The sequence below is a fragment of the Dermacentor albipictus genome, chromosome 3, assembly GCF_038994185.2.
Source record: "Dermacentor albipictus isolate Rhodes 1998 colony chromosome 3, USDA_Dalb.pri_finalv2, whole genome shotgun sequence".
NCBI lineage: Eukaryota > Metazoa > Arthropoda > Arachnida > Ixodida > Ixodidae > Dermacentor > Dermacentor albipictus.
Genome location: NC_091823.1, coordinates 31,827,891 through 31,840,427, shown reverse-complemented (window position 1 = coordinate 31,840,427; position 12,537 = coordinate 31,827,891). Strand labels below are relative to the sequence as shown.

General features: G+C 40.4%; 1 protein-coding gene across 3 annotated transcripts in view; it reads right to left on the bottom strand.

The window, feature by feature from the left end:
- Nucleotides 1–2,203: 2,203 nt before the first annotated feature.
- LOC135903190 (serine/threonine-protein kinase DCLK1) overlaps nucleotides 2,204–12,537 on the bottom strand; it is a 43,445-nt gene continuing 33,111 nt past the window's right edge. For all 3 annotated transcript variants that reach the window (XM_065433595.2, XM_065433601.2, XM_065433608.2), the window contains exon 17: nucleotides 2,204–12,112. The gene's annotated coding sequence lies outside the window, so the exon portion shown is untranslated. The remainder of the gene's footprint in view (nucleotides 12,113–12,537) is intronic.

Below are 12,537 nucleotides of genomic sequence, written 5' to 3'. Positions count from 1 at the left end.
AAATCAAATCTATTAAGTGTAGTGCATGAGCTTTCGCGTCAAACCTCATACATAAAACCAACGCAGTTGCTTCAGAAAGTTGTAACATTGGTGAAAAGGATGCAGAAAATAATTAAGAACGCAGAAAAATTTAATCTTATACTGCATTTTTTCAACAAAGTTTTGATACATTCAATGGTGCAACCCTCGTATTCACTGCCTTGTATTCGTTCTTTCTGGCACTATGTGGGTTCGTTGAAAATTTGCACGAAGGAAGAAATTTGACAACTTGATGGAGAGAAAAACCAAAAACGTGTTGTCTATGCTGTACATGCACTGGGCTTAACTCTATACACGTTAAACCAAAAGCAGAGAGAGCTGCCGAAATTAATTCACAATGGAAAACGCCAATACCTTAATTTCTGGCTGACTCATTGACATCAAGAATGATGCCGAATAAATAAAAAAAAATTTCCTTGGCCGCAATATGGTTGCATGTGAGTGTTATCTTTGCATGTAACCTGTTTACAATAAATAGAAAAGCTTCCTGCAGGAGTGTATTAGTAAATTCTGAAGGCCAATAGACAAGCATATCTAAATTTACATTCACGCCAATTTTATTCACTCAAGTTCTAGCAATGTACGTTGCAGTGGTTCATAGAGTGTCAAGAGATGAAATGACTAGCGATGTGTGCCAGCGTAGACACCTGTGCATTTGGTATATATTGCCGTACGAACATTTAGCAAATATAGTACAGGTGTTCATATCACACAAAAGTGCACGAGTATAATAAACAGTGGATGTGTTTTCTTTACCTGTTCATTTGTCAGCAACAACTATAGTGGAAAGCCTGACACAGCCAAATCTGTCTCTAGTAAAGAACCTCTGTGTGGCTATCTGGTATCCTCACAATAACCGAGAACAGGACTGTGGTTTCTTTAGGCTCAAGAGTTACTGGGCTGTACCAGGCCAGCTCGGGCCTGAATCTTTCGTGCCTAGGGTAGGCACAGGTCTGGTTTAAAGCCACTGAGCAGGGCTCGGGCCAGAAAAAATGACCCGTGCGATGCTCTAAAGACCTCTACCCCTGGTGCTTCGGCATTTCATAAATTCTCTAGTTGCCGTGAATGACCACGTTAGTATCACAGGGGAAATGCGTATAAAATGAAGTATAGCCACCGACTTTAGCTGAAGTACACCCACTGAGCATGACTGAAAGTATAGAACAATTTGGTAGGGATTCATTTTACAGAACGGAGACAAGAAGAAATGAAAGAAAAAGGACAACACACATGCTGACTATCAAATGAAAGCTTGGTTACAGAATGGCAGAAAAGGAGGAAGACACAAAATTATCTGCGTGTGCTCAAGTGAAGGCAGTACCAACCCAAAAATCATGGACATGTGCAAGCACTTGCAAAAGGTAACTTTTTAGGCATGATAATTCTTTGTGCAATATAATGGAGGGCTGACATGTGCACATAGTACGGTGTCAGTGTTATGCCACGCATTAGCCATGATGTGAATTCCTTGTCCCTTATGTCTTAACAAAATTATAAACATTTTCTGCATTGAAGTTGTTGCTCAAGATACTTGGCTGTTGGCATTTGTACACCAAGGCAATATCATGTGCAAGATGGAGCTGGAAATGTGCACGAAGCCATTGGTGACATCTAGCGACACCATGCGCGGACGCCAGCTAATCCAAGTATTAACTAGAGAGACTGACTTGGCCTACTAAATGTAACAACTGTGGAAACTTTCTTTAACAGCAGACAGTAGCACAAATACAATCAATCTGAAGATTGAAAAGAATGCCACAATGAGAGAGCCGTAGCTGGTGTGTGGCAGTCCTTGTGGCAATGTTTTGATGACACCATGTTCAAGCTAGAATGAGCTGAAACATTGCTCTGATGGGTGAGAAAAATAACTGCGCCTTAGAATAGGACACACGAGTGCTGCTGTACATTGTCTGCTGTATGACCTGTGGTAAAGCACTTTCATTCAAATTAGCACTCTGCTGACATATAGTTCTGTTACGGGACACTTGTTTGAGAGGAAGTGTATACTATTGGTATTGTTTTGTTGTAGCGAAAACCTTTATTCCGGTGGAGGCTAATTTTGAATGTTACGCAGCTCACTCTGCAAAGCCAGAGCAAGTGCACTATAATGGTGCAAGGTGTCGTTGCCACAGCACCATGCAAACTTCATGTATGCCACACACAATTAGGTGTAAAAAGTACTCAAGATTTAGTGCAACAAACAGGCAGACCTATCAAGCACATCAAAAGAAGCACCAACATGCTTCACCACACTAGACGCTCCGACAGACATCCAGTAATTAAATCACACAACCTAATGCAGTATTTCACATTCAACTAAAAATGGAGCCAAGAACACAGATATCTACAATTATACCACTCGAGTTTTGTTTAAAACACCACTAACAGGTTTCTATAGTAACAATACAAGATAAAAAACAAAAGAAAGCACTTGTTCTAGCTTCCATACAGTTATCAATACTTTTTTTTTTCTATTAGTAAATGCAAGGGACTCACTTCAATCTACTGCAAACGTTTTAGTGTGTTCAAGCCCGTATAAATATTATTATTGCTAGTTCCAAACTGTTAATCTGTACAGAACTCGATTAACCAAATCAAATAAAACAGAAGGGTAAGAGCCATTAATTTTGCGCATCCTTTCGCTTCTCGCTGCTAGCACACGAACCCTGAAGTTTTGACAGTAGTCTTATGCAGAAGCTGCATTTGCATTCAACAACAAAAGTCTACAAAAAACACTACAGGACGAAATATGATGCTTCACAAAATATGTTCATATTGAGAGGAACATATGCTTCAGTGCGAACATATATCTTCAAGAGTGCCTTGAATTAGTTCAGTTATCACAGACTACTGAACTTGTGTGAGATATCTATATCGATCAACGATCAGACCAGATGTGCTAAACCACATAAATGACAGCTGAAAAATGCACTATGGTCAGTGCACATGTTCATGAAGGCATCAATAAAATGCCAAGACTGATCTTTTTTTTCTTTGTCGAATGCAAACTTTCAGTGCCTGCAATGTTCATTGTCACATATACAAAAATGCACTAGCTCAAAGGATAAAAGCACTGACCAGTGAGAAATTTCCACCTTTCCTAGCAGCTTACAAATAATAAGTGGTTCAAATAAGGGCCATGCAAAAGTACAATCAACACTACAATGTGCAACACATTACATAGTTTTATGATGTAAAAGCTATTCGATATATTTTCGCTCACGTTTATAACTACAATCAGCTGTCAGAGTTATTTGAATATTGATATACACATTTCAGGAAGATTCAATCATACATCTGTAGTCACTTCTATGGGATGTCCAGCCAGCCAACAGTCAGCCCACTTCCTTCAATTTTGTTAGTTTATTGAGAACGACTTGTGTGATTTCTTATAACTATCAATTAAAATAATTTGTGTATTACTACTTCTATGCAACAAATTCACTCAGGTCAATGCAAATCATGAGCCACTGCCATGGCACCGGCATATAAAGTATTATGATGCAGGCAGTTTCAAGGCTTATTAAAGCCAATTTCCATCAAAATTTTTGCATGAAATTGATGTGCATTGGTGCTGCATAGTCCACTTCGATTCTCACTAAGCAGTTGGTCTGACTAATACTGCATCCTGCGTGGTTTAAATAAGAACATTTTGGTTAGTAAACATGGCTTCAACAACGTGAGTGCACAGTTTAATTGAACTATGTCACCCTATTATTGCGACAGCAATTATATGGACACTCCAAGTGAATTTTCATTATTGTCATCGGCGTGGGGCTCTACATATATTTAGGTATATGCATGCTATATGCTTATCCATGCCATATACACAGGTTACATTGCCATACTATTCAACCACTAAAGTTGCTCATACCAGGTCTTACGTTCTTGATTAAATTATTCCTCACAATTCTGAGAATGGCAGCCCACAAACAAATGTCATGCAACATAACACACACAGTGCATGCTTTTTATCTTAGATCTTCGCAGACTATTAAATACTAAAAATACAAAACAGTATCAGTGCTCAAACCTGAATGTGATGCAATTTTACTGGTGCGGTTCCTTACAGGCAGCGTAGTGCCGCCTGTGTGATGTCATAACAGGCCCTACATGGTGTGTTAAAGCTTTTAAGGGTGCTAGAAGCTTAGTCAAACCTGTGTATAGTTAAAACATTGTCTGAGGAGTTAAAGTGGAACGATAAACCTTACTATCGCAGTCAGTGCTTTGCTCTTTGGGTGAAACTTACAAGTGTTTATTTTATTAGGCCACGTCAAAATATATTGATATATTTCGCAGTGACCAAGGCTTATTAAACAAGTTGGTTTAACAGGTTGCTTAGTAAGCTCACGCCAAGTAACAGTGGCTGGCACTAACCTGTGTTTAACACATAAAGCTTCTGTCCTATGTTGCTGTTCTTGTTCCACATTTGGTGATTAATATGGCTGTAGTGACAGTAATCTTTGATGCCGCTTGAGAATTTCAACTATGATTAGTTTAATTCATGTTAATTTCAATTGAAAAGGTAATGCAGCAGTGCATTATGAACATCGAGTTTGATGCTCCTTGGCTTAACAAGCATTGAGAGTGCCCACATGACAAAGAGTGACAACAGAGGCTTGCTAATATGCTCTCTCTGTTATGATGGCACTGAAGCCCAGCATTCAAGACAACACATTTGGCGTGTTGCATGTCTGCATATTACCGACTGCTATGTTTTACCATCACAGCCCCACATACACCACAAAAAATTATGGTTCTACTATAATGTGCACAGTGGCCGCAAGCAACTACAGCTACTGTGATAACTTCACTGCTTGGCATGGACAATTACACTTTAAACCACCAACTGGCACCTCTAAGTGGAGGACTGTGCCTTCTACATTAAACAGGTTTAAAATAAGATGTCACTTTACAGGATATTGACAACACCTACAGGATATTGACAAAACCCCAGGAAATTTGGTAAGAATAAACTGTGCAACATTTCCATATATATGTATAATCTTTTGCATCGGTAAGTGACAGCTGAACTTCTAGCAAATACAGTTGTTTCCAAACTTTTGCTAATTTTTGGGCTTCATTGCTCCAAAACTGCACTGCGGGCGATGAGGCACAATGTAGCACAGAAGGGTCCAGATAAAGTTTGATCACTTGGCATTCATCAACACACACTTTAAATTTAAGCACATAAGCATTTCTGCTCCCCAATAAGAACACAGCTGTCACACAATCTCAACGCATAGTCACTGAGCTACCTCAGCTTCCAATGTTCTGCAAAATGCATGAAACTCCACATCTTCAAAGGTTTACAAGAGCAAGCTGGCCCATAAATCACTGGAACATCAGCAACATGTTTTTCACCCAAGACATAATGAATATATGTGTTCAGCCATCACACATAAAATGCCAGATACAGTAAAGAGCACTACTGCTTAGGCTGGCCCATAACTGAGGTATTGGTTATATTTTTTATTTTTTTCAAAACACTGGCACACGAAGCCCCTCACCAGAGCAATCCGAGTGGGCGCTTAAGGAACCAAAGTGCACATACAGCTACATTACTTTGGGCCAAGGTTATGCAGATGCAACATCATGACTGCGTTGCATCACGCATCTGTAGACAAGTCTTACTCTCATAATGCAAGTCACTCAGCATGCACTGCCCAGTACTCATGTCAATAGTGTAAATGTAAACTGTGTAAATGATTATCACAAGACATGAAGTACAAAGACTATGTTGTTCCTTGCTGTCCACAGTGTGAATATGAACTCACGCAGAAGCCACAGACTTTTTTAAAACCACAAGTAAAAAAAAAAGTGTCCTAAGGCTTTAGGGCCAACACCATCTATATTCAAGAAAAACAGAACATTCTGAAATGTGCATGCATCCATATCCACTAACAACACAGTAAGCCAGCCAGCACAAGTTTTCCTAATGTGAAAATTCTGGAGAAAAAAAAACTATTCAACCACCTTGTGGCCTAAGCCAGGTGATAAGATGTGTACTTCACGGCTGCACCTGTAGAATGTAGCTCTCCATAACAAGTCTTACACTCAGATTACAAAGTATTTGAATTATTGCGCAGTGTCATGTCATAGCAAGTGTCATGTTAAAAGGGTTAAAGGATTGTCATTATGTAAGCCCCTTGTAACAATGTGGCATTGACTGCCATTGAAAAGAAACAGTAGTTTTAGAACTTATGGAGATCCTTTTTTAAAGGGACACTAAAGTCGAACATTAGGACAAACTAGGTAGACTAGCGCTTCAAAATGTCCAAAGCATTACCTTAACTTAGAATGGAGCATTTGTAAGAAAAATTTTATGTGAATGTAGGATAACTATTGTACCATCACTGTGAAAGTAGGGTACTTGCTTCTGATGGTGCATTGTTTAGAACTAGCAAATTGTAGTGAACCTTTGAGAATAAAAAGGTGATTACATTATATTTCAACAAAAGAGAAAATGGAGTTTGGCTCACTTTAGAGGAATTTACTACGGAAGTGATTCTCTCCACTAAATTTTCCCAATACACTCTACCATCATTATTTGTTCAAGTATAGCGTTCTCTGTGAGGCCCTTTGGCTCAAAAGATAAGCAAAAATGATAGCATCACTAGAGAATGATGTCCGAGATCACCAACATAGTTTGCACAGATATGCTGTGGGGAAAAATATTTTGAGCTTTACATGCCAAAATCATATATATGATATGATTATGAGGCATGCCTTAGTGGAAGATTATGAAATAATTTTGTCCACTTGACGTTCTTTAATGTGCAGCTAAAACATGGTACACAATATGCTATGTTTTGTTTTTTCACTTTCCTGTTGGGCCCGCTTCCTGGTCGTTTGGCCTTTGTTCATAAACAATGCAACACCTTACTTGGTACATGGTGAAGGGCAGTGTCTGGTCATGCTCATCACTCCTTTTGTAGCTGGCAATTTGAATTATGGAAGCGCAGCGCTGTTCGTTGCAATTTTCTCCAACTTTTAGTCTCCTATGTGCAAGGTTCTAAACCATTCTAAACTGCTGAGTTACCTCTCTAGAAACCTTTCCAGAGGGGTAACTCAGCAGTTTAGGATGATTCAGTGTTTGCCCTCAGTGTCTCTTTGAACAAACTTTGTGGCATAGGCTACAGCACAGCAGCATATCAAGGAAAGAAGTCGGTTCATCAATCATGGTGTGGTTGTCGGGTAAGCTAATCAACATGCATGCACGGCTAACAGTTTGCTTTCGGAATGAGCAAAGAAGAAACATATTACCCAATATCATGCTGTTAAGACTTCACCTACATAATGCTAATCAGTAAGTGCATCTTTTGAACATGCTTTCTGAATATCCCCGCTTGTGACTGCAGTGGAATACCAATTATGCAATTGTTACAGCAGCAGCATTAAAATGCTGTGCCATACAGTAATATTGCAATACCCCATCCACCTTAAAAGAGAGAGAGAGAGCACAATACTAGTAAAACTTCTGGGTTTTCTTTATGAAAATAGGCCAATTTTTCCCCTAGCAAAACCCACAGCCATTAAGCAAATGCTGCAGAGATAAAGGTTCAAAGAAAGAATACGCTGAGCAGTCCATGACAGGTGTAGAACAGACAGATAACCAGTTGTTTTACAATAGCACCAGTGGATACCAAAGAAGTGAAATACAGCAGAGGGTGAAATATAATTATTTAGGAGGAGCTACAAAATTGAATGAATGAATGTGTTTTATGTCCCAAAGCCGTTACCCCTGCACTGCACTGTTCCTGGTGTCAAATTTCGCAAGTCGCATTTTGGAGCTTACATTGTGTCATATAACACTTGGCACAGTTACTAATCTGGCTTTTCAGGAAAAAAAAGAGAAAGCAAACTTGTTTTCTTTTATGGGAATGCAAGAGCTGCTGCCGAGACAGCACTGATGATGATGACATTCAGTGGCATCCCCTTTGAAATGGGGCAGGGACAAATAGTCACCTAGCCTGCTTTATTTAATCAGATTGTACTGATTGCCTCAACTGAGTGTCACAGCCACACAGACACCATGATGAGTGTGGAAATACGAGACTAGGAAATTTGAGATTACAGGGTTAGCTTGGTCAATGGCAGACAGGAGTAATCGGAGATCTCTGGGTGAGGCCTTTGTACTAAAGTGGACTTAAGGTGACAAATTCAAGAAAATGGGTAGTACTACTATGGAGAGGGGTGGTGGGAACAAGATCTTACTGCATGCATTGCACTTCATGCACCTGGTGCTGTCACAGCAAACAAGCTGTTATGGAACTTCACACCTGTAATCACGCTGTTGCTAGTGCGACTGCCAAGGGTGACAGCTGTAGCAGAGCTTTGGTGAAGACAACTGTTGGATTGTTACACCAAGGGGTAAAACAAAACAAATAAAATGTGAAAGGAGAGAAGGTTTAATCCAGTGGTCCTTCAACAAATGACTTGTCTGGAAATTTGTGCAGGGAATCACGAATGCAAAAGATGACATTTGTCTGAGACTGACACAAACCTACAACTGCAAAGATTTCTTTCTAAGGAACATTTTTAGGTTTCCTTTCGCAGGATCATGCTACTTTTCAGTGGATGCCAACATTCCTTCCTAGGGACTGTCTGTTCAGCTGGCTGACAATCCAATCAATTGGGCAACCAGGACATTGGCAAAGTGTAGGCACCTAGATGAGCTATCCCTCACGATTCAGCTATTGCAGAGCACACTTTGGTGGGTAAAATAAGACATAAACCAGACTTGAGATCACAGAAAATGGGCAATAAAAGTTAAGAAACGAGACTGCAAATAGTAAGAAGTGAAAACTGTGGCATTCCAGAGGACCAGAAAATGGTATAGCTGCTGCATTGGTACACAGCATTGGTACACAGCACTGGACAAGAGAATGGAAAGAGCAGAGAGCACGAGGGAAGTCTTGTGCAATGTTTTGTAGTCCTTGATCCTCTGTACTGCATACCTCTGCCTATGCTCGAGATAAACGAAAGCCTGTGTCCAGTCCAGTCCGCAAGCTGGATATGGCCTGTCTAATCCTTCTTGGTCTTGGATCTCTAGAACAAAGCACCATGCTGTCCGATGGGCAGGTTACACACAAAACCCATGCTTCCGATTGACAATGATGCTCAGATTATCTAAGCGTCGCTATGAATGTTCACTGTAGTCAGTACTTTTTGAAGCACTAAGAGTCGTACTACACTTAATACTGCTCTAGATATTATAGCCACTGCTTTTTTACTTCAGGCGAAACTGAGTGCTTTATTTTGGTTCTAGCTGACTGTAATAAAAAGTATGATGCACGTAGCCTCATTGTTGTAGAATTCATACACTTCGTGCATTTACAAGAATGAAAGGATTTCTCGCCCAGAAGTAATCAGTCATAAAATGTAGGTTGTCATCTAAACCAGGGGTGCATAATCAGCGTTCCACTGTTTTATACTGTCGTGTGTGGCTGTTGTGGACTTCGTTCTGTCAACCTGCATGTGCTTTCAAAACAAACCCTTAAAACAATACAAGCATTAGACATACAACACGCATTTAAAATATTATTCAGTATGAAAAAAACAAACAATGTGTGTTACGTCTTGGTGTAGCTAAAAAGTCGCTTGGGCATAAAGAACGACAGAAAGGCTTAATAATAAACGTCATGAACTCGTGTGAACCATGAAGCACGGGAACTAAACACAAGTGACAGGCAGAAGACAGAACTAAGTCGCAACACAATGATTACTCAGGAAAACATACATGCATGTTTAGTGCTTAGAGCACTTCATTCAACATGCACCACAAAACAAGTCACATACGACCACTTGTACCCATGTTTTCCCAAGTAAATGTTTTGCTTTTGTCAGCATCATGTCTATTACTCTTTTACCACTTTCATGCTAAATGGTTCACTTGAATTCAAACAGATGAACTCGTCATTCCTACTCTATGTAAAATAAACTCTGGTTCCTTATATAAAAATGAAGGCAGTACAGACAGTAAAACATCAGGACATGCATAACAAGCATTAAAAAATTAAGTGAAGTTGAGAACGAAAGAAAATAAATGTTATGACACAAAAACAAGCTCACGTGCTGCAGAAATGCCTTTCGCTCTGTAACAAAAGCCCCTTCTCACCGGTTCCCCACAGTGCAATGAAAAGAATGAGAACTAGGTTGCGTCTCTCGCCCATTCTCTGATGCTGAACCACATGTGCGCAACAGTGGTTAACTGGAGAGATCATGAGAAATTAGCGGTGGGTAATGGAACCAGCCCTTGTTCCTTTATGAAAGATGTGCAGCTGATTCTTGTTACTGCTATTACTCGTCGGCTGGCGTGCCCCACAGCTTTCACTACAACGCATGGAACTGGTGAGATGGAGTATGCATGTAGCTCCTCTGGCTCTGTTTCATCAAATTAGATCACATAATGAGCAAAAAAATATGGTAAATAATAGCGGCTGCTAAAGAAACTGGTGCAGCCCAACACCAGACATGCATTAATGAAAAAGGCAATAATAATAGTAGTAGCATAATAATTAATAATAAAAAAGGGACTGAGGAACAGCATGAAGCAGTTGCTTTCTCATTCGATACTTAACATGCCATGCTGTCAAAGTTAGATTATCATTTTTAAGCATACTTTCACTATACTTCATAGCAGTGTGCTACTTGATAATGTGTCATATATTACATTACATAACATGTAACTCCTATGTGCCCACAAACACAGGAAAACAAATATGAGGCGTTAGGGCATTTTCCAAAGAAACACACTAGCCACACTAGCATTGTCTTATCTAAAAATCACCACAGAGTTATAAGACCATCTAATCCAAGCCTCTAAAGCAAAGCAAACAGCCAAGATTATATTACTGAAGGTCTTATTCAAAAATAAACTGTATAAGGTGTCACTTTCAAGCAAAACTGCAAACTGCCATGGTTCATGTACTATACTCTGTGCAGAGCAACCTAACTTTGTAAGCATGGCTCGCCAAGTAAAAGACTGAGAGCACAGGAGAGCCACAGTCCCCACATTGCGGCGCTCTTGGAGGTCTTGACTAGTTAAAAGATGTGTTGCTCGGAAACTTGCACATATTATCCTGTGTCAGCATGACGAGGCAAGTCACATAAAGACTAGCTCTCATCAAAAATCAGGGAAGCTAGTAGAGCCCAGAAAAGTGCTTTTGTGGAGGGAAACTGATTGCACGTCTTTCAGCTAAAAACATAAAAGCATTCACCAGTGACATCATCTCAGTAAAAAAATACCGGGACCATGCAGCACCTTGCGTGCCACACTAATTCATATAACAATGTTCTACACAGTTGCAAAAGCTTTCAACGCAAAGCACGAGCGGAAAAAAACACACACATTGTTGAAGCTGGCAAATCTGCCCTGGAATCGAAGATTGCACTGTATTTCATGCAACCACCACACTGTGCCCTTGAATTCCACGCAAGGCAGCAACTTTGTCTTAAAATTTGCCTTTCGATGACTTTCATGCTTTGAAAACTTCTGCAGTTGGTTGTACGGTTGACAAGAAAACATTACAGGCCATAAGGTCTGAGAAAAACCTGTTCCCACAGCCTGGTATTTGGATTTCTCACCTGCACTGGTACCACATGCAAACAGCACTGAGCTGTATTGTTTTCTTGGTTAAAGTCACGAACTGCTAGAAAATTCAACGTTTTCTCAGGCCTTGTGACCTGTGAACTTTCGATGTCAACTGTGCATACTATGTTACATCACATCGAACTGACAAGCTTCGCACCACACCATGGCCATATGGTGCTGCACTAGCCGCACTGAGTGCAATGCGAGCCGAGAGTCCAAGGTGGGAGCTAAGGCCTTTCGCAGGGAAGTGTGTGGCGAGAGCCGCACTGGTGCCGCCAACACTGTCCACATACGCTCGAGACTTTGGTTTTGGATGATGAGTGATGTTCGGCAAGCCTCCCTTTGAGAGCGCACATCACTGCTCCAAGGTAGAGGCACATATATTTTACACACCGGTGCAGTTGAAGGTCACAAAGCTTCCCTGCAACAAAGTTCTTTTCTTTCTGTTTCCCGATGGCACTACGGAGATGCCAAATGCTGCAAGAACGAAGGCCAGGTGGGACACAGGACTCGGGCATGGCAACATCATAACAGTTTATGGACCAACCTACAACTGAGTGGTCAGTTGCTTATAAACTTGTACAGGCTGTCAATCAAATGTGATGCTGCACGATGGCAGGAAGAAAAACCTAGATTATCTTAAGCGACTCGCTGCTAAGATAACAAACATAAATTGCACCTTAATGCATCTCAAAAGTGACATTTCTGTGCCGCACTATGTTGCAACTGAAAGCTCGTCTTTTGTTTTCAACACTAATTCAAAATAGTAACCTATAATTCTGACACATAGGATGATCATTCAGTCATGAAGTGAAGATTGAATGCAGCCAAACTGGAGGTGATTGTGGAAAATGAACAGCTATTGAAAGGCCCACATGGCCGAAGTTTTTTCAACCACTGAT